The following is a 17,799-nucleotide window of genomic DNA, read 5'->3' as shown; positions in this document are numbered from 1 at the left end:
AAAAGTTGCAGTAGCCAATTAATTCAATAATACCCCTGAATCAATGCTATTTAGGACCCCCAATCTAGTTCCTAAAAACACCAGTCAGGTCTCTTGATATTCATCTCCAGGAAAAAGGGAGCAACCATTTTGAGAGACCATTCTGGTTTAAATAATATTTGCTGTTGGCTGGTATTTCCAATTACAAATGGTATTGAAAACCAGGTTCCACTTTTCTGCATCCCACTGGAATATTTTCATCAATGATACCGGGTAGGGTTCTAACCCACTCATTTTTATCCCAGATCCAATCAGACAAATGGTGAATTTTGTCATCATGCATTATGACTACAGCCAAATTTGGATGGCTATTTTTGGGGTAATTTCTGGAAGAGCTAGAATATTCTATGAAGGCTTGAGACCAAGGCAATTGATTATTATTTTGGTTATAGGAAGAAGGTGTAATGCAGAAAAGTACAAGCAACCTAATGAAAATTTTGTAGGCCATTTTCAGATTTAAGTCTTCAATTTTTATTCATATTTCTTCTATAGAAATTCTTAAAGTCCCACGGGGTTCTCCTGCAAAAACAAAAAATGAAGACCTTGCCCTTTTCAGGCAAAAAGGAATTAAAATGATGGAACAATAAACCAGGCATTTATTGTTTGGTGTTGGGAAAAAGGAGGGGCCACCCAGATGACTGAGGCAGGTTTATCTTGGTTGATATCCAGGCTCTCCGTTTCTTGGGTAGAAAGGTTCTTTGAGGCTTCTTCTGTTACAGAAAACACATCACAGAAATGCTCAATCTCTGCATTTACTTCAATGAAAGCCAGGCTTACCACAAACAAGCCTTTCTCCCAAGCAGTATACCTTTTCTCAGCATCCTTAAAACTGTGAGAATAAAATCCCACAATAGCTGTTATTAACACATCTCCTTTTTCTGTTTTGGTGAGTGTTTAACATAGATCCATTCTCCATTTCCCTGCCCACCACTAGGAAATGGAGATCCTAGTTTCCCTGTTCTGGAGAAAAAAGTTTGCTTTGATGTCTCATCTACAATCTCAGTGAAAGGGGGGGCAGAAGCTGTGACAGGTGCACTTTCTTTCACAGAGAAAGGTGGCTTTGTCACACGCCACTGAGTTACCAGTTTGCACAATTTTTCTAAAGGTAAACCATCCATCAAATCTGTAAGAATTCCTTTTTTAAGTCCTAAACGCCACCAATCAAGTTGGACAGAAAGGGGTTTAGGCTGTGACAGTTCCTTGGCAACATCCATAGTTTTGCTGGGGCAGGGCAGTGCATTTTTAACTCCTACTTGCTGGATACCTCTTGATCTCTCTTCTAGAGGCTTTATCAGACAGTATTTTCTACTGTAATCAACTAATTCTTGTGTTACCTCCCACCATGTCCAGACTTTAGGTCTAGGGTGAGGTCTGTTACCTGGCAGGGCTGGTGTTGAAAAGTCAGAGGAATTTGTGTAAGAGTCTGTACTGGTACTGCCTGTATTTCTGCTATTATCACCTCTGCACATAAAAATCTGCGACTGCTCCACAGGACTCATTGATGCTGTGGTCTTCTGGAGACTTGTCTCTGTGGTTTTGAGTGATTCAGGCAGTCCCCTTATTAAGGGACTCATAATTTCAGGGTTAACAGATCACATCATTGGCAATTCTCATCCAAGAATTAGTTTTCTCTCATGTATCATTTGTAGGCAAGCAGCTTTGTGTACACTTTCTAGTAATTGGTCAGCTGTGCCTATTACTGCCAAGGGGTCTCCCCTGTCCAGAGGGTTTAACCCTCCAGCCCAGTAAGCAGCATGCTGAGTTAGAGACCATGGGGCTCGGTGATCACCTGTTGTTAAGAAAACTCCGTGGCCCCAGTAACCCTCAGCCTCCTTTTCACTCAATTGTATTTGGCCACCCCCAGTTAAAGACACACGCCACACATATTCTGTTTCAGATTCTTTGGTAAGACGCCCATATTCTCTTTTTAACTTTGCCAGTTCAGTGGCAGAATAGGGCGTTTCCTTGGTGGTTATGTGGGGGTCTGTATCTTCACGATTAATATAAGAAAATTCAGTTTTGATTAACGGTCTTAAATTAGGAGAATTTTCATCAAGTTTTTTCATCTGTTCTAATTCTTTTTGTGGATATATCGGGTTAATTGATCCCGATGATACTGTGTCTTGTGAACTAGTGTTCTGTGAATTAGTGGTATTCATAATACGATTAACTTCAAGAGCAACCCGTAATGAATGGCTTTCTTCCTTTTGGCACTCTAATTCCTTTTCTAGATTGGAGATTATTTCTTGGTGACAATGCATCATGTTTTCTAAGGATTCTATGATTTTCTCTTCATTACTATGCTGCCTATGACGGTCTTCAATGGCTGCGATCAAGCTGGCACCCAAAACAGAACAGACTATTGTCCTGCTTTTTCCTGGTAGTAAAACTTAACCTTAGCCTCATTCTGTAGCAGAGAAATCCGATCTACTATACTCTGCATATTTTTCCAATTCTCTCGAGACCAATCTTCCCCAAAAGGAGAGGGTCGAGCACCATATTTAGCCAAAAATGTAAATAATACATCTTTATCATCCACCAACTGAGAATCTCTCTTCTCCTGTTTGCCAGGCATCTTTTTCCTTATCCTAACTCAGAAATAAAACCAACAACAAAACCAACAACAAAAACAACTCAAATCTACTTGAGAAACATTTCTCTCTATCCTGATTCAGAAACCAGACAACCTCAAAAGAATATAACAACAAAAAACAGCTCAAAATCTATCCTGAAACAAAACAACTCCAAAAACAATGCAACAACAACAGCTCAAAATTCATTTCAGAAACAAATTCTCAATCCTGAAACAACTTCAAAAACAATACAACAACAGCTCAAAATTCACTTGAGAAACAAATTCTTAATCCTAAAACAAAACAACTTCAAAAACAACTAAAACAGCTCAAATCTACTTCAGAAAGTTAGATACTTGCCAATGGCCACTCTTACCCTTTCTCAGGTGTCACTAAAACAAAAATTTAACTCCCCTTCTTTTTGCACTCTGAGTCCTGACAGCCAGAATCCCAATAGAGTCCTCAAAAATGAGTTTCGAGGGGTTTTGTCCCTCAGCCTCTATCAGGATCCTGTCTGTGACGCCAATTTATGTCACGGTCCACTCATAAGCAGACGCATGATGGTTCATACCAGCTATGATCTCAGTGCAAAAAAGAAAAGAAAACACAAAATGCAACAAGTCAAGGGAGTTAATTTCAATCCAAGGGGGAACTTTATTAATTTGGCCTGTAAAGCGGCCTGCGATAGAGAGAGAAAGAGAGAAAATTGGGAAAAGATGGGGAGGAAAGGGAAGGAAAGGGGCTATAGCTACCACCACGGGTCCACAGACATCCGGCGTCCCTGGCGTCCCGTCCAGTCGGCGTTCCTTGGCCTCTGCAAAGATCAATGTGATCTTTCGGTGGGGAAGATCTTCGGAGTTCAGTCATTCCAGAGCTGTCTTTTATGCTAGTCCATACACCTGGTCCCTCCTTGCGACCCACCTTTGCTCCCCCTTAATTCTTGTGGAGATTTGCCAAACTCCACTTGGCAGGGTCAAGGGAGGAGTGTCCGAGGCATAGTCAGCGGGTTTTTCACGATGGGTGTCAGGGCAACGGGTGCAAAGCCTTCGTCACATACCTGCTTTGGCAGGCACAAGGCCTTTGTTCTGCATCAACTCAGGCAGGTGCAAAGTCTTCGTTCTGTATCACCTTAGGCAGGTACAAAGCATTCGCTCCGTATCAGCTTTGGGTAGGCATAAAGCATTCGTTCCGTACTACCTTGGGCGGGCACAAAGCATTCGCTCCGTATCAGCTTTATGAAAGTACAAAGCATTGTCTGCATAAGTCCTGCACCTGAAATTTCTGATGAGAAATGTTGAAACAGAACTCAATTCTTGGATCGACCCTTACAGAGCCCTGGCCAGGCTTTGGGAGAAACCAAACAGCAGAATGAATCCAGATGTTCCTGCACTGGAAGTGCTGTCAGTTTGTTTGTTCAGCACTATCCAAGCTGAGGTTGGAGCCTCACCTGTGTCTGGACATACCTGCAGGAATTCCCAGTGTCCAGAGTGTCTCTGCAGCCCTTGGCTGTGACAGCTTCCCCAGCTGATGTGTGGGTCTGGGTGATGGTAAAGTCTGAGGGTAACTGGTGATGGATCTTTCTAAATCATTACAGGCAATCTTTTGTGGTGATGATTGGGTTCATTGCTGAGCTTCTCCTGTTGTGATTCTTTGCTGCTTTGAACTATAGGAAATTGCACTGATTCCTTCAGTTGGTGTCTGTGTCTTTGGTGCTGGCCCTGTCCACTGGCAAAACAAAATTGGCATAGTCTTTCCAGATCACAGCAAAATGTCACTTTTTAAATATAAATGCAAGGAATCATTTCCATCCAAGATTCCTGCTTGGGAAGACCTTCCCTATAGTTCTCTGTCTCTGGAGTGGGCTGAGGTCAGAGCACTGTGTGAGCAATGGGGAAGTCAGCTAAGAGAATCTGATCTGCTGGATGTATTAAAATGCATCCAAAATTGCATACGGAAAAAGGAAAAGATCTTGTGAGTTTGGGAAGATGAGGATAACATTTTGTTAACGGTATATTGTAAAAAGCACCAACAGAAGGAACAATTGTTTTTGGAATGCTCCCACATGGAGCAACAGAAGTTTTTAATCTTGAGCTCAGATTTCCTTGTGCAAGTGAAATAATATAATAAATAAATAAATATATAAAATAAAACTTATATGTAAAAATATAATTAAAATATGTATGTGTATATATATATATATATATACAAACTAAATAATAATGTGAAATAATGCTGACACTAATAATTTGTTACCTTTTGCTGCTCAGGGATGTAATACTAAATACCCTACAGAAAATGTTTGGCCAGGACCTGAACGTCAGTGGGAAAATTGGCGAGTTTATGTATCATGAATAAAGGAGGATGGGATGAAATTGGCTATTTTCATAGGGTTTTCTGATATTGTGATATGGAATGCTTTGTCTGTTACTGTGAGAAATAAAGTGATTAAGGCTGCTGGGTTTTTCATATACCAATCTATCCACAAGCTGTAGGATTTGTTGAACGGATGGAGGGTTTGTTAAAAGAGCAGATGAAAAAAAGAGGAGATGGGAACCTGTCCTGATGGAGAACCCCTTAGATGTCCACTCCAGGAGCTGCAGGGCTGGATCTTTATGCATTAGATTTAATGAGGATAAATCAGAAGCAAATGAGAGTTATCAATACCAAAACAGGAATTCAGATCCTCCAGGACACTCTGGTTTGATAACTGCTCACTAAAGCTTGGCCTTGAAAAGTGTTCATGTCATGGGAGGAGAAATTGATACAGATTATCAAGGAGAAATTCAAGTACTTCTATTAAACAATAGTGAACAACATTGGATAATGCAACCCCATGACAGGGTAGAATGATTATTGATATTGTAGTTTTAAAAACAATTGTGAAAATAGGAGATCTACTGCAAATCTCTACTGCTTGTGGAGATAAAGGGTTTGAATCCAGCAGTCCTAATGATGCAGCCAAGGTGTGGGTCCAGAGGCCAATTGGCCCTCCTCAGCCAGCTGAAGTAACTGCTCTGGAGACATTAAACTAAAACACTGTTTGAATCCTGAAACCTGGGCAAGAGCAATGGGAATCTGTCCCTGCAGCCAAGTGTTCTATGGGAGAACAAGTAGATGTTATAGGATGCTGTTTCACAGATCCTGCCAGACCAAATCTCCCTGTTTGCCCCAACGTTCCCTTTGGAAAATGCTCTGATCCACAGGGCTCCATGTGAAGGCTGATGTGACCCTGAGTGCCTTCCACATGAATTCCAGCCAGGAGCCTGGAGCACCTCAAGGACTGGGACCTGGCAGCTCTCCAGCCGAAGGGGAAAGGACCCACCAAGCCTTGTTACCCACAGACACTGCGGTGAAGCTGAACAGCAAAGGACCTTGGGGCATTATTCTGGAATTAAAAAGGAGCCAGCTCCATTGACAATGGAATTATTGTTCCTAACTCAAATGAGATTGAAGAAAAAGAATGAATAACCTTGTCACTAAGGTACTGCTTATGTCTGTAAGTTGTATGTTGGTAGTCAACCAGAATCTTTGTTTGCCAGAAACACCTCTGGAGTTTCACCAAGGGATTAGTCATGACAATTCTTATGGAAAAGATAAAGATTAATGTAACTAAAATACACAGTGTAACTAATTGCTGGGTATGTTCTCAATTAATGTTGGGAGGAACAGGATTCCCTTGGAAGGCCCACGCTACAGGGTGACCAGAACTCTCTCACTGGGCTCTGACTCATAGTGGAGTCAGTGAAGGGATAATTAAACTGTGCTGTGGACCAGAGGAATACATTTATCAATTTTACAGGATTCACTAGGATTTGCCTTCAGGAGAAACCTACCCTGTTATAGCTAGAGGCCACAGTGTGAAAGGATTTCTGTGCTGGAACATCACTCACAACGTCAGTAGAGCTTGGGGTGCTGGGGCTACTCAGGGTCACTGTTACACCACTCTCAGCTGCAGTGACACCCTTTTGGGTACTTTGACAACAATCACATGGAGGAGTTGGGGCTATGAAAATACTTTCCACCCAAAGAGTGCCTTTGATTTCAGAAAGCCAAAGATTCTGGATCACCCTGTGCCCCATGTGCATTGCCTTGTCCTATTGAGTTACATTAAGGAGCTAAATAGATTATTAGAAGAAGTAGCAAATGATACTGCTAAAATATTGAATAACACATCCTATGAGCTCCAACAAACACAAATGGGAGCTCTGCAGAGCCACATGGCCTTGGATTATCTGTCTGCTGCCCAGGGAGGAGCCTGTGCTATTCTAGGACAGGAATGTTTCATTTGTATCAGTGATGGGTTTGAAGTCCAACAGTCAGGAATGACCTCAATAGAAAGAGCAGTAGAAGAATGGCAGAAAGAAGAAAATTCATCTGGGTGGGCTTGGCTTCATGGCTGCCAAACTGGAGGCTGCTGTGAAATGCATTTGTGGCAGTCACTGTACTCATTGCAGTGTGTGCACTTGGTGTGTTATGATTCCATGTTAGAGTTGTTGTAACACTTTGTGCTGAGAAATGGAGCACTGAGACTTGTCTGAAAAGAGACACAGCTGTGGCTAGCACAGGTCTCTCTCGTGAGAACATTTTGTTTTGTTTTATAAACAAAGATAAACTTTGGATGTTTTTGCAAACAAGGTCTCGAGATTTGGGCAGTTCAGGCCTGGCCAATTAGGCCTAGGGGGAGGTTTTTGACTGACCAATCTGGGTGACCTGTGAAGAGTCTATCTATATGGAAATCAAAATAATAAAGCTCTTTTTTCTTGCCTGAGAACCTGGGTTTCTATTTCTCTGCTAGCGGCTAACAGCGACACATAGCCTGAAGAAAAAATGAGGGTTTGATAAAGAACAGAGAATAGAAACCAACAAAGCATTATTAGCAAAATGATCTATGGATCTGTTCACTGGTGAAACCTGAATTTACCTTTCTGTATTTAGAAACCAGACAGTGCCACATCTGGCTTTGTTTGGGGTTGTAGGAACAAAGTCAACTGCCTTGGTTCCTCCTTGAGCCCTGGCCAGGCTTTGGGAGAATCCAAGAGGAGAGAATGAATCCAGATGTTCCTGCACTGGAAGTGCTGTCAGTTTGTTTGTTCAGCACTATCCAAGCTGAGGTTGGAAGCCTCACCTGTGGCTGGACACACCTGCAGGAATTCCCAGTGTCCAGAGTGGCTCTGCAGCCCTTGGCTGTGACAGCTTCCCCAGCTGATGTGTGGGTCTGGGTGATGGTAAAGTCTGAGGGTAACTGGTGGTGGATCTTTCTAAATCATTATTGGCAATCTTTTGTGGTGATGATTGGGTACATTGTTGATGAGCTTCTACTTTTGTGATAATTTGCTAATGATCATGTGCTTTGCTGAGCTTCTCCTTTTGTAATTCGTTGCACTTTTGCATTATATAAATTATGCCAATTATATAAATTATGCCAATCCTTCAGTTGGTGTCTGTGTCTTTGGGCTCACCCTGCCCACCAGCAAAACAGGATCCCCTCCTGCCCAACTGTTCCATGGGAAGACAAAAACCATCACTCCAAATGTCCCCCCTTCCTCCTTGTTCCTCCCACATTATACACTGAGCCTGATGTCCTGTGGTCTGGGATATCCCCAGGGTCAGCTGGGGTCACCTGTCCCCCTGTGTCCCCTCCCAAGCTCCCCCACACCCCCAGCCCCTCCCCAGCATGGCTGGACGAGGGACAGGAAAGGCCTTGGCTCTGTGCAAGCTCAGCGAGAATAAAACCATCTGTGTGTGATCAACCCTGTGCTCAGCACAGCCCCAAAGCACAGCCCCAGGAAAGCCCTGGGAAGGAAATTCCCTCTGCCCCACCCAAAGCAGCACCCCATGGCCATCCAGCATCACCACAGCTCCACAGGCTCCTTTCTGACCGTGACAATCCCCATGCCAGCAGGGCAAAGGTTGTTTGCCATGGACCCAACCTCAGCAAAGTGTCTCCTGCAGGTTGTCATGGCATTGGAGAGTGGGAAGGGGGCTCTGTGCTGGTTGCCATGGCAACCTCTGTCCCAATGATGCCCTATGGTGGTTGCCATGGCACCCGAGTCCAGCAGGGTCTCAGTGCAAGTGTCCCTGGCATCAGCCCCTCCAAGGGGTTTCCATAGCAACTGCCATGACAGGTGACCCAGGTGTGGTGTCCCAGCGATGGTTGCCATGGAAACAGTCCCCAGCACTGACCCTTTCTGTCAGGCTGACCTGGCCTTTGGCCCTGGCACTGGGCTTTGCTGCTGGTTCCGCGGCGCCTGCCCAGCCAGCGCTGCACAGGGCAGGTGGCCATGGCACAAACCCCAGCCATGGATCCCCTGTGCCTCTGGGCAGTGACACCAGCCCTGAGCAATGGGCTGCTGCCGTGGGGTCAGTGAAGTGGCCATGGCAACAGCCCCTTGCAATGGCCCAGTGCAGGTTGGGATGAGAATCCACCCTCAGCCTGGCCCAGGGCAGGGCTGCAGTGCCCTTCCCAGCAGCCTGGCTGCACACAAGCACTTCCAGGGCTCTCTGCATTTCCCTTCCCCTCACTCTTGGCTCACTCACACACCTCTCAACAATCCCCTTGGTGCTTTGAGCTGAGAGGAGTTGAAAGCTTGTCTGTACTTCAGCAGTTGCTCTAATTCTGCCTTCAGCCAACTCTGGATTTGTGTTTATTGCAGAACTTCAAATGTGTCTGAAACATTCCTTGCAGGGTTCTGCCTTGGGGAAGGGGAATCTCCTTGGTGGCAGCTTGGGCTTGGCACACACTTGAGGAGGGTGTCTGTTTTCAGTGGGGAAACTTAGGAGTTTGAGATTGCTTCAAAAAATAAAATATGAAAACCCCTCTTTGCTTGAGTGCAGCCAGTTGTGCAAGCAAAGCAGGTCCCAGGTGAGTGAGGAGAGACAGGATGGGGTTGGGCTTTGAGGACCAGGGTTGTCCCCACTCAGACATCGAGGCACAGCTTCTCTGACCAAGCCAGACCTCCTTAGGGGAGACCCTGGATCAATGTCAGTCACAGAATGCTGCAATCACCTCTTCTCCACAGGGAAAAATAAACCCTTTAAACTAGGAATTTGGATGTATTAGATGCTCCTTGAAATATCTCTCCGTAACTAAAAAAAACCCCAGTTTTCTAATGAACTGTACTAGACCAGAGGGACATCAAGGCAGAGCCATGGTTTGTTAGGAGTCTGGATCAGCCCAAGGCTTTGTGTGCCGAGGAAGAGCCAGGCAGGATGCAGAGCTGTCAGGGAAAGAAGGGGCCAGCGAGGTGGGGCAGCCAGGGGATGACGACAGCCTGCAGGGACAGAGGCACAGGGCATGGACAGCGTAGGACAGCCTGGGCTGGAGAGGGCAGAGGGATATGCTGTCCCCACCTGCCATCATCACTTTCTCAGTCATGTCCCTCAGTGGAACTCATTAACACTACAAGGAACTTCAATGTTTCTATTTATGTTTCACTTCTTGAGAAGTTATTTGCACACACTCTGAGGGACTGAGTGTGATGCAAACAGCACCAAAGCCCCGCAAGGGTCATTCCAGTCCCTGTGCTGTTGCTGTGCTGCTGAGCTGGGCTGGGCTCCTGGCACAGAGGAGCTCCTGGCAAGCGGCAGCGCTGCAGAGAGACAGCTCTGCCCAGGAGCAGCTCCTGTGCACAGCCCAGCAGGGCTGGGGCACTGCCAGGCCATCTCAGGGACACCAGCAGGGCACAGCCAGAGCTCACAGGTGCTCAGCATTGGCAGGGGCTGTGCCATGGCCCAGAGGGGGCTGTGTCATAGCCATGGGCACCTCTGGGGCTGTGTCAGAGAGCCTCAGAGCAGCTGCGATGTCAGAAAGGAGCTGTGTGACGTCACAGAGTGGGTTGTGCGAGGTCATGGAGCAGCTATGGCATCATAGAGGGGACTGTGTGACATCACAGATCAGCCTGTGACATCACAGTGTGGCTGTATGACATCCCAGGTTGGCTGTGAGGTCACAGAGGGCTGTGAGGTCTCAGAGTGGGTTGAGACATCACAGAGCTGGCTGTGACATCAAAGACTGGGCTGTGAAATCACCGGTTGGTTGTGTGACATCATTGGGCAGGATGTAATGTCACATGGTGGTGATGTGACATCATAAAGCAGGCTGTGGCACAGAGTGGGTTGTGACATCACAAAGAGGGCTGTGCGGCTGCAGAGCAGACTCTGCCATCATAGAGGATGGCTCTGTCGGACATCAGAGAGCAGGATGTGACATCACAGTGTGGCTTTGTAACATCATGGAGCAGGCTGTGTGATGTCACAGAGAAGGCTGTGAAATCACAGAGTGGCTTGTGACATCACAGGGTTGTTGGGTGACATCCCAGCTGGGTTGTGACATCCCAGAGCAGGTTGTGATGTCGCAGAATGCCGGTGTGACACCCGAGGGCAGATTGCTTGACATCACAGTGTGAACTGTGACATCCCAGAGGGGCTCTGTGACATCACAGGTAGCTGTGTGACATCACAGGGGAGCTGTGTTAGGTCACTGGGGAGGTGACTTGAGAAAGTTAGATACTTGCCAATGGCCACTCTTACCCTTTCTCAGGTGTCACTAAAACAAAAATTTAACTCCCCTTCTTTTTGCACTCTACGTCCTGATAGCCGGAATCCCAATAGAGTCCTCAAAAATGAGTTTTGAGGGGTTTTGTCCCTCGGCCTCTATCAGGATCTTGTCCATGACGCCAATTTATGTCACGGTCCACTCATAAGCAGACGCGTGATGGTTCATACCAGCTACGATCTCAGTGCAAAAAAGAAAAGAAAACACAAAATCTAACAGTCAAGGGAGTTAAATTTCAATCCAAGGGGGAACTTTATTAATTTGGCCTGTAAAGTAGCCTGCGATAGAGAGAGAAAGAGAGAAAATTGGGAAAAGATGGGGAGGAAAGGGAAGGAAAGGGGCTATAGCTACCGCCACGGGTCCACAGACATCTGGCGTCCCTGGCTTCCCGTCCAGTCAGCGTTCCTTGGCCTCTGCAAAGATCTATGTGATCTTTCGGTGGGGAAGATCTTCAGAGTTCAGTCATTCCAGAGCTGTCTTTTATGCTTAGTCCATACACCTGGTCCCTCCTTGCCACCCGCCTTTGCTCCCCCTTAATTCTTGTGGAGATTTGCCGAACTCCACTTGGCAGGGTCAAGGGAGGAGTGTCTGAGGCATGGTCGGCAGGTTTTTCACAATGGGTGTCAGGGCAACGGGTGCAAAGCCTTCGTCACATACCTGCTTTGGCAGGCACAAGGCCTTTGTTCTGCATCAACTCAGGCAGGCGCAAAGTCTTCGTTCTGTACCAACTTAGGCTGGTACAAAGCATTCGCTCCATATCAGCTTTGGGCAGGCACAAAGCATTCGCTCCGCACCAGCTTTGGGTAAGTACAAAGAATTCTCTGTGTGAGTCCTGCACCTGTGATTTCTGATGAGAAATGTTGAGAAAGAACTCAATTCTTGGATCGACCCTTACAACTTGGGGGGATCAGGGAGGGAAGTGTGGTGCACAAGAGCAGGGACAGCCTGATGAGGGTGACAGGCACTGTGTGGGAGCCAAAGGCTGGCTGCTGTGGAAGGCTTCATGAGCTACAATGCTGAGCTGATAGGAAAATATGTTCCTCTGCTGTAAAGTGCCAGAGATGCTTCCATGGAGGCTCTTGAATTTCCTCCTCACTCATCCTAGTGATGAAGCCCCCTTTGGCTGATCAGTGGAGGGTGCCCATGCTGGGCTCCCAGGGAGAGGCAGATTCTGTGTGCAACAGCTCTGTAGGACAAGGCTGGAGCTGCTCAGGAATGTGGAGAACCTTTTCCAGCCTGCCTGTTCATGGCAAACCAGAGTCCTCTAAAGCCTGGCTCCTTTCTAAACGTGGTGGTTGTTCACTGTTTTATTTATTGATGAGCCTCTAGCATAGCTATTTTTACCTCTGCTGTGACCAGTGTTGCAGACAGTCCCGCTAGCTGCACTTTGGTAGCTGAAACTGCCCACCCACTTGTAACCGTCGATGGAAGATGTTGGGGTTTTGAGTGTTCTGGACTAAAAGCAATAATAACTAGTGCCTTAATGCAGGCTGCCTCTCGTCTGCTCTAGCCCTGTGGATAGAAGTGGGCGCCAGGCTCCAAGCCTTTTTCAAACGTGATTGGACTTATTCTGCTGAAACAACAAAAATGAACTCCATCATGTATTTACAATGTAAGAATCTTTATAACAACAACAATCTATAGAACGTATTTACATAAAAACATATCTAAGAACAAAGTAGAAAACATATTTACAGAAGATAACACTATATAAAAATCTTCGTAGAAAAAACAACTGAAGAATTCTCTCAAAAACATATATACAGGTGGGTGTCATCCACACCTCATATGTCCGTCAGTCCTGAAAGAAAAGCAAGCAGCACGGTCACTGCAGTCAGGCCCTGAGGGTTTGTTCCCTGTGCCCCCAGGCTGGCACACGCTGGCAGAGCAGGACTGTGCCGCCAGCACTGAGCCCGGCTGGGGCTGGGAGCTGGGCCCAGCTGCTGGGACGGGGCTGGCGTGGCCCAAAGCAAGCGCAGGGCAGGCCGGGGGTGGTGCTTGTGAATCCACCAGAATGCAGGGATGCCCCGGGTCCCCGTGTCCCTGAGCAGGGCCACCCAGCCCAGCCCCAGCCTGTGGGCAGGGGAGCCACTGTGCCTGTGGGCAGGGCATGGGGAGCACGTGCCTGTCCTGCTGCCTGTGTCGGTCTTCATCCCAAGACCATGTCCTCCTCCACATCTTTTTCATCAACCTCCATCTCTTCACCATAATCTTCCATGTCCACCTCCATCTGTTCCTCCGTCTCCTCCTCGTCCACCTCCATATCTTCCTCCATCTCCTCTTCGTCCACCTCCATCGCTTCATCATTTTCCTCCACATCTACCTCCATGCCTTCCTCCATCTCCTCCTCGTCTACCTCCATCTCTTCCTCTCCGTTCTCTTCTGTGTCCACATCCATGGTCTCCTCTTCATCCATCTTTTTATCGACTTCCATCTCCTCTTCATGGTCTTTCACAGCCTTCACAGGGAGCAAAACCTCACAGTGGGGTCCCTGTCCCACAGCATCCCCTCACAGCTCCAGCCCGCCCGGGCTCTCAGGGAGTGTCCACCTCCATGGAATGGCACTGTACCTCCATTGGGACAAATGGGAGCATCCTGCAGGGATGGATGGCAAAATCCAGGCAGCAGGCAGCGTTCAGGACTGACGGCACTGTCGGGGAACAGGTAAGAAACAGGGTTGCAGGGGTGCTCTCAGAGCAGGGCGAAGAGCGTGCTGACACAGGGGCAACTGGTTGTGTTGTGCCCCTGGCTGGGCGATGGCAGTCCCAGCTGGAACACCAACTGTGACATGACAGCAGATCCAGGACCACACCCCTGTGGACCATGGCAACCACAGAATCATTGAATCCCTGAAGGGTTTTCCTTGGGATGGACCCTGAAGATCATCTTGTTCCAACCTGAGCAAGCTCCCAGCAGAGCAGGTTGCTCAGAGTGCTGTCCCAGCTGGCCTTGGATGTTCCCAGGGATGAGGCATGCACAGCCTGTGTGCACAGCCTGGGCCAGTGCCTCAGAACCCCCAGTGCAAAATGCCAGTTTCCTTAGAGACAAGCTAAATTGACCCCCTTGCAGTTGAAAGTCATTCCCCCTTCTCCTCTCCCCACATCTTTCCCAGTGGTCCCTGCAAGTCCTGCATGGCTGCAGTGAGGCTTTCCCATGGCCTTCTCTCCTGCAGCCTGAGCATCCCCAACTCCGTCTTCACGGGAGCTTAGAAAGTCAAGCAAAACAGGCAGAAGCACTGCTGGGCTCCTTCGTTCTCCACTCTGGCCACTACCTTCTCCTTCCCTGACCCCTAGGTGTGAGTGGAAGTCATCTCCTAGTCTGCCACTTCTGCAAGCCACACGAGTCATTTTGATCCTGGAAACCTCAGCAAGACATACTTTATTTTTTCCTTTCCAGTGCAAACACTTTTCCAGCTTTTAAAATCTGAACAAATCGACAAGGTTTTAAAAACAATAGGACACAGTCTTTTAACAGGATCGCTTATCAACTGCCTTGGAAAGCTGCCCATGCAAGGACAGCCCTGTGGGCACCATTTCCTTACTCTGCAAGCAATTTAAGAAAATGCCCAGTTGTGTACAAAGTTCCCTTCACTTTTTAAACATGAATAGCTGAGAACTGAAATAACAAAGAGCCCATAGCTTCAAGTGACTGTCGCTGTTGAGCCGCTAGCAGAGAAGGAAAACCCCGGATTCTCAGCGTGGCATAGAAAAGGCGTTTTATTATTTTGACTCCAACATATATATAGACTTTTCAGAGGTCACCCAGATTGGTCAGTCAGAAACCTCCCCCTAGGCCTGATTGGCCAGGCCTGAACTGTCCAAATCTCGAGACACTGTAACAACAGCATCCAAACTTTATCTTTGTTCATAAAACACAAAAAAATATTCTCATGGGAAAAACCTGTGCTAGCCACAAGTGACTAGTCAGGAATAGTCCAAAGATAGCCCCATTTTCGGGAAGGTCAGACGTCTTCCTTGTCCTAGTTTTGTTATGGGCAGTCCTGGCTCCCTCTTTTCTGGGGAAGCTCTTCCTGCTCACCCACTCTAAGGCAGCCCTGGCCAGGGCACAGGGAACCTGGCCCTTGGCTTGCTTTTCTCTTTGCTTTTCTCCCTGGTGGGAGGGGATGGAAAGGGGGCTTAGGCAGGATGCTCCCCCTCACCTGCGCGGTGAGGACTCCCCTGGCCCATCCCAAAGTACTGAGGGTTGGCTTGATACTCCTTCCTTGGGCTGGAGAAGAAAAAGAGGTTTTGATGTCTAAGAGCAGGTTTTGCAGTATGCCCAATGGCAGCTGGAGCTCGTTCCTCAGCTGGAGAAGCATGTCAGCAGCTGGACAGGAGCTCCAGATCAGCAAAGGCCAGAGCAGCGAGAGCGGAGTCTGGTGCTGTGAGCATGTGGCAGGGCTGGGCAAGGGCTGTGGGGCCAGGTGTCCTCTCCATGCCCCCCCAGCTGATGGTTGATGCTCCTCTGGCAGGGGAAGGAGTTCTTAGTGCATCAGGGGAGCATGATGTGGCCAAGTGGACTGCGAGATGCCTGTGGTCCTCCCCAGCCTGGAAGAATGTTTCAGGCAGCTCAGGCAGTTTTTGCTGGGGGAGAAAAGGTGGCCACGTGCATCTCTGCTGGGAGCTGCTTGGAGCTGCTTGGAGCACAGAGCTGCTCCTTTATGCACTTGGGGGCATCAGGGAGGGAAGTGTGGTGCACAAGAGCAGGGACAGCCTGGTGAAGGTGACAGGCACTGTGTGAGAGCCAAAGGCTGGCTGCTGTGGATGGGTTCATGAGCTACAACGCTGAGCTGATAGAAAAATATGTTCCTCTGCCATGAAGTGCCAGAGTTCCTTCCATGGAGGCTCTTGAATTTCCTCCTCACTCATCCTAGTGATGAAGTCCGCATTGGCAGATCAGTGGAGGGTGCCCATGCTGGGCTCCCAGGGAGAGGCAGATTCTGTGTGCAACAGCTCTGTAGGACAAGGCTGGAGCTGCTCAGCAATGTGGAGAACCTTTTCCAGCCTGCCTGTTCATGGCAAACCAGAGTCCTCTAAAGCCTGGCTCATTACTGAAGGTGGTGGTTGTTCACTGTTATATTTACTGGTGAGCCTCTAGCATAGCTATTTTTACCTCTGCTGTGACCAGTGTTGCAGACAGTCCCGCTAGCTGCACTTTGGTAGCTGAAACTGCCCACCCACTTGTAACCGTCGATGGAAGATGTTGGGGTTTTGAGTGTTCTGGACTAAAAGCAATAATAACTAGTGCCTTAATGCAGGCTGCCTCTCGTCTGCTCTAGCCCTGTGGATAGAAGTGGGCGCCAGGCTCCAAGCCTTTTTCAAACGTGATTGGACTTATTCTGCTGAAACAACAAAAATGAACTCCATCATGTATTTACAATGTAAGAATCTTTATAACAACAACAATCTATAGAACGTATTTACATAAAAACATATCTAAGAACAAAGTAGAAAACATATTTACAGAAGATAACACTATATAAAAATCTTCGTAGAAAAAACAACTGAAGAATTCTCTCAAAAACATATATACAGATGGGTGGCATCCACACCTCATATGTCCGTCAGTCCTGAAAGAAAAGCAAGCAGCACGGTCACTGCAGTCAGGCCCTGAGGGTTTGTTCCCTGTGCCCCCAGGCTGGCACACGCTGGCAGAGCAGGACTGTGCCGCCAGCACTGAGCCCGGCTGGGGCTGGGAGCTGGGCCCAGCTGCTGGGACGGGGCTGGCGTGGCCCAAAGCAAGCGCAGGGCAGGCCGGGGGTGGTGCTTGTGAATCCACCAGAATGCAGGGATGCCCCGGGTCCCCGTGTCCCTGAGCAGGGCCACCCAGCCCAGCCCCAGCCTGTGGGCAGGGGAGCCACTGTGCCTGTGGGCAGGGCATGGGGAGCACGTGCCTGTCCTGCTGCCTGTGTCGGTCTTCATCCCAAGACCATGTCCTCCTCCACATCTTTTTCATCAACCTCCATCTCTTCACCATAATCTTCCATGTCCACCTCCATCTGTTCCTCCGTCTCCTCCTCGTCCACCTCCATATCTTCCTCCATCTCCTCTTCGTCCACCTCCATCGCTTCATCATTTTCCTCCACATCTACCTCCATGCCTTCCTCCATCTCCTCCTCGTCTACCTCCATCTCTTCCTCTCCGTTCTCTTCTGTGTCCACATCCATGGTCTCCTCTTCATCCATCTTTTTATCGACTTCCATCTCCTCTTCATGGTCTTTCACAGCCTTCACAGGGAGCAAAACCTCACAGTGGGGTCCCTGTCCCACAGCATCCCCTCACAGCTCCAGCCCGCCCGGGCTCTCAGGGAGTGTCCACCTCCATGGAATGGCACTGTACCTCCATTGGGACAAATGGGAGCATCCTGCAGGGATGGATGGCAAAATCCAGGCAGCAGGCAGCATTCAGGACTGACGGCACTGTCGGGGAACAGGTAAGAAACAGGGTTGCAGGGGTGCTCTCAGAGCAGGGCGAAGAGCGTGCTGACACAGGGGCAACTGGTTGTGTTGTGCCCCTGGCTGGGCGATGGCAGTCCCAGCTGGAACACCAACTGTGACATGACAGCAGATCCAGGACCACACCCCTGTGGACCATGGCAACCACAGAATCATTGAATCCCTGAAGGGTTTTCCTT

General features: G+C 48.1%; 1 protein-coding gene and 1 pseudogene across 1 annotated transcript in view; both read right to left on the bottom strand.

The window, feature by feature from the left end:
• The window catches only part of LOC146424144 (uncharacterized), a 502,567-nt gene that overhangs the window by 79,457 nt on the left and 405,311 nt on the right, over window positions 1-17,799 (bottom strand). The gene's annotated exons all lie outside the window — the stretch shown is intronic.
• Window positions 900-2,996, bottom strand: LOC146424160 (uncharacterized; annotated as a pseudogene).

This window comes from Lichenostomus cassidix, unplaced genomic scaffold, assembly GCF_008360975.1.
Source record: "Lichenostomus cassidix isolate B80296 unplaced genomic scaffold, HeHo_3.0 HiC_scaffold_42, whole genome shotgun sequence".
In the NCBI taxonomy this organism is placed as follows: Eukaryota; Metazoa; Chordata; class Aves; order Passeriformes; family Meliphagidae; genus Lichenostomus; species Lichenostomus cassidix.
This window is presented reverse-complemented; position numbering and strand designations above follow the sequence as displayed.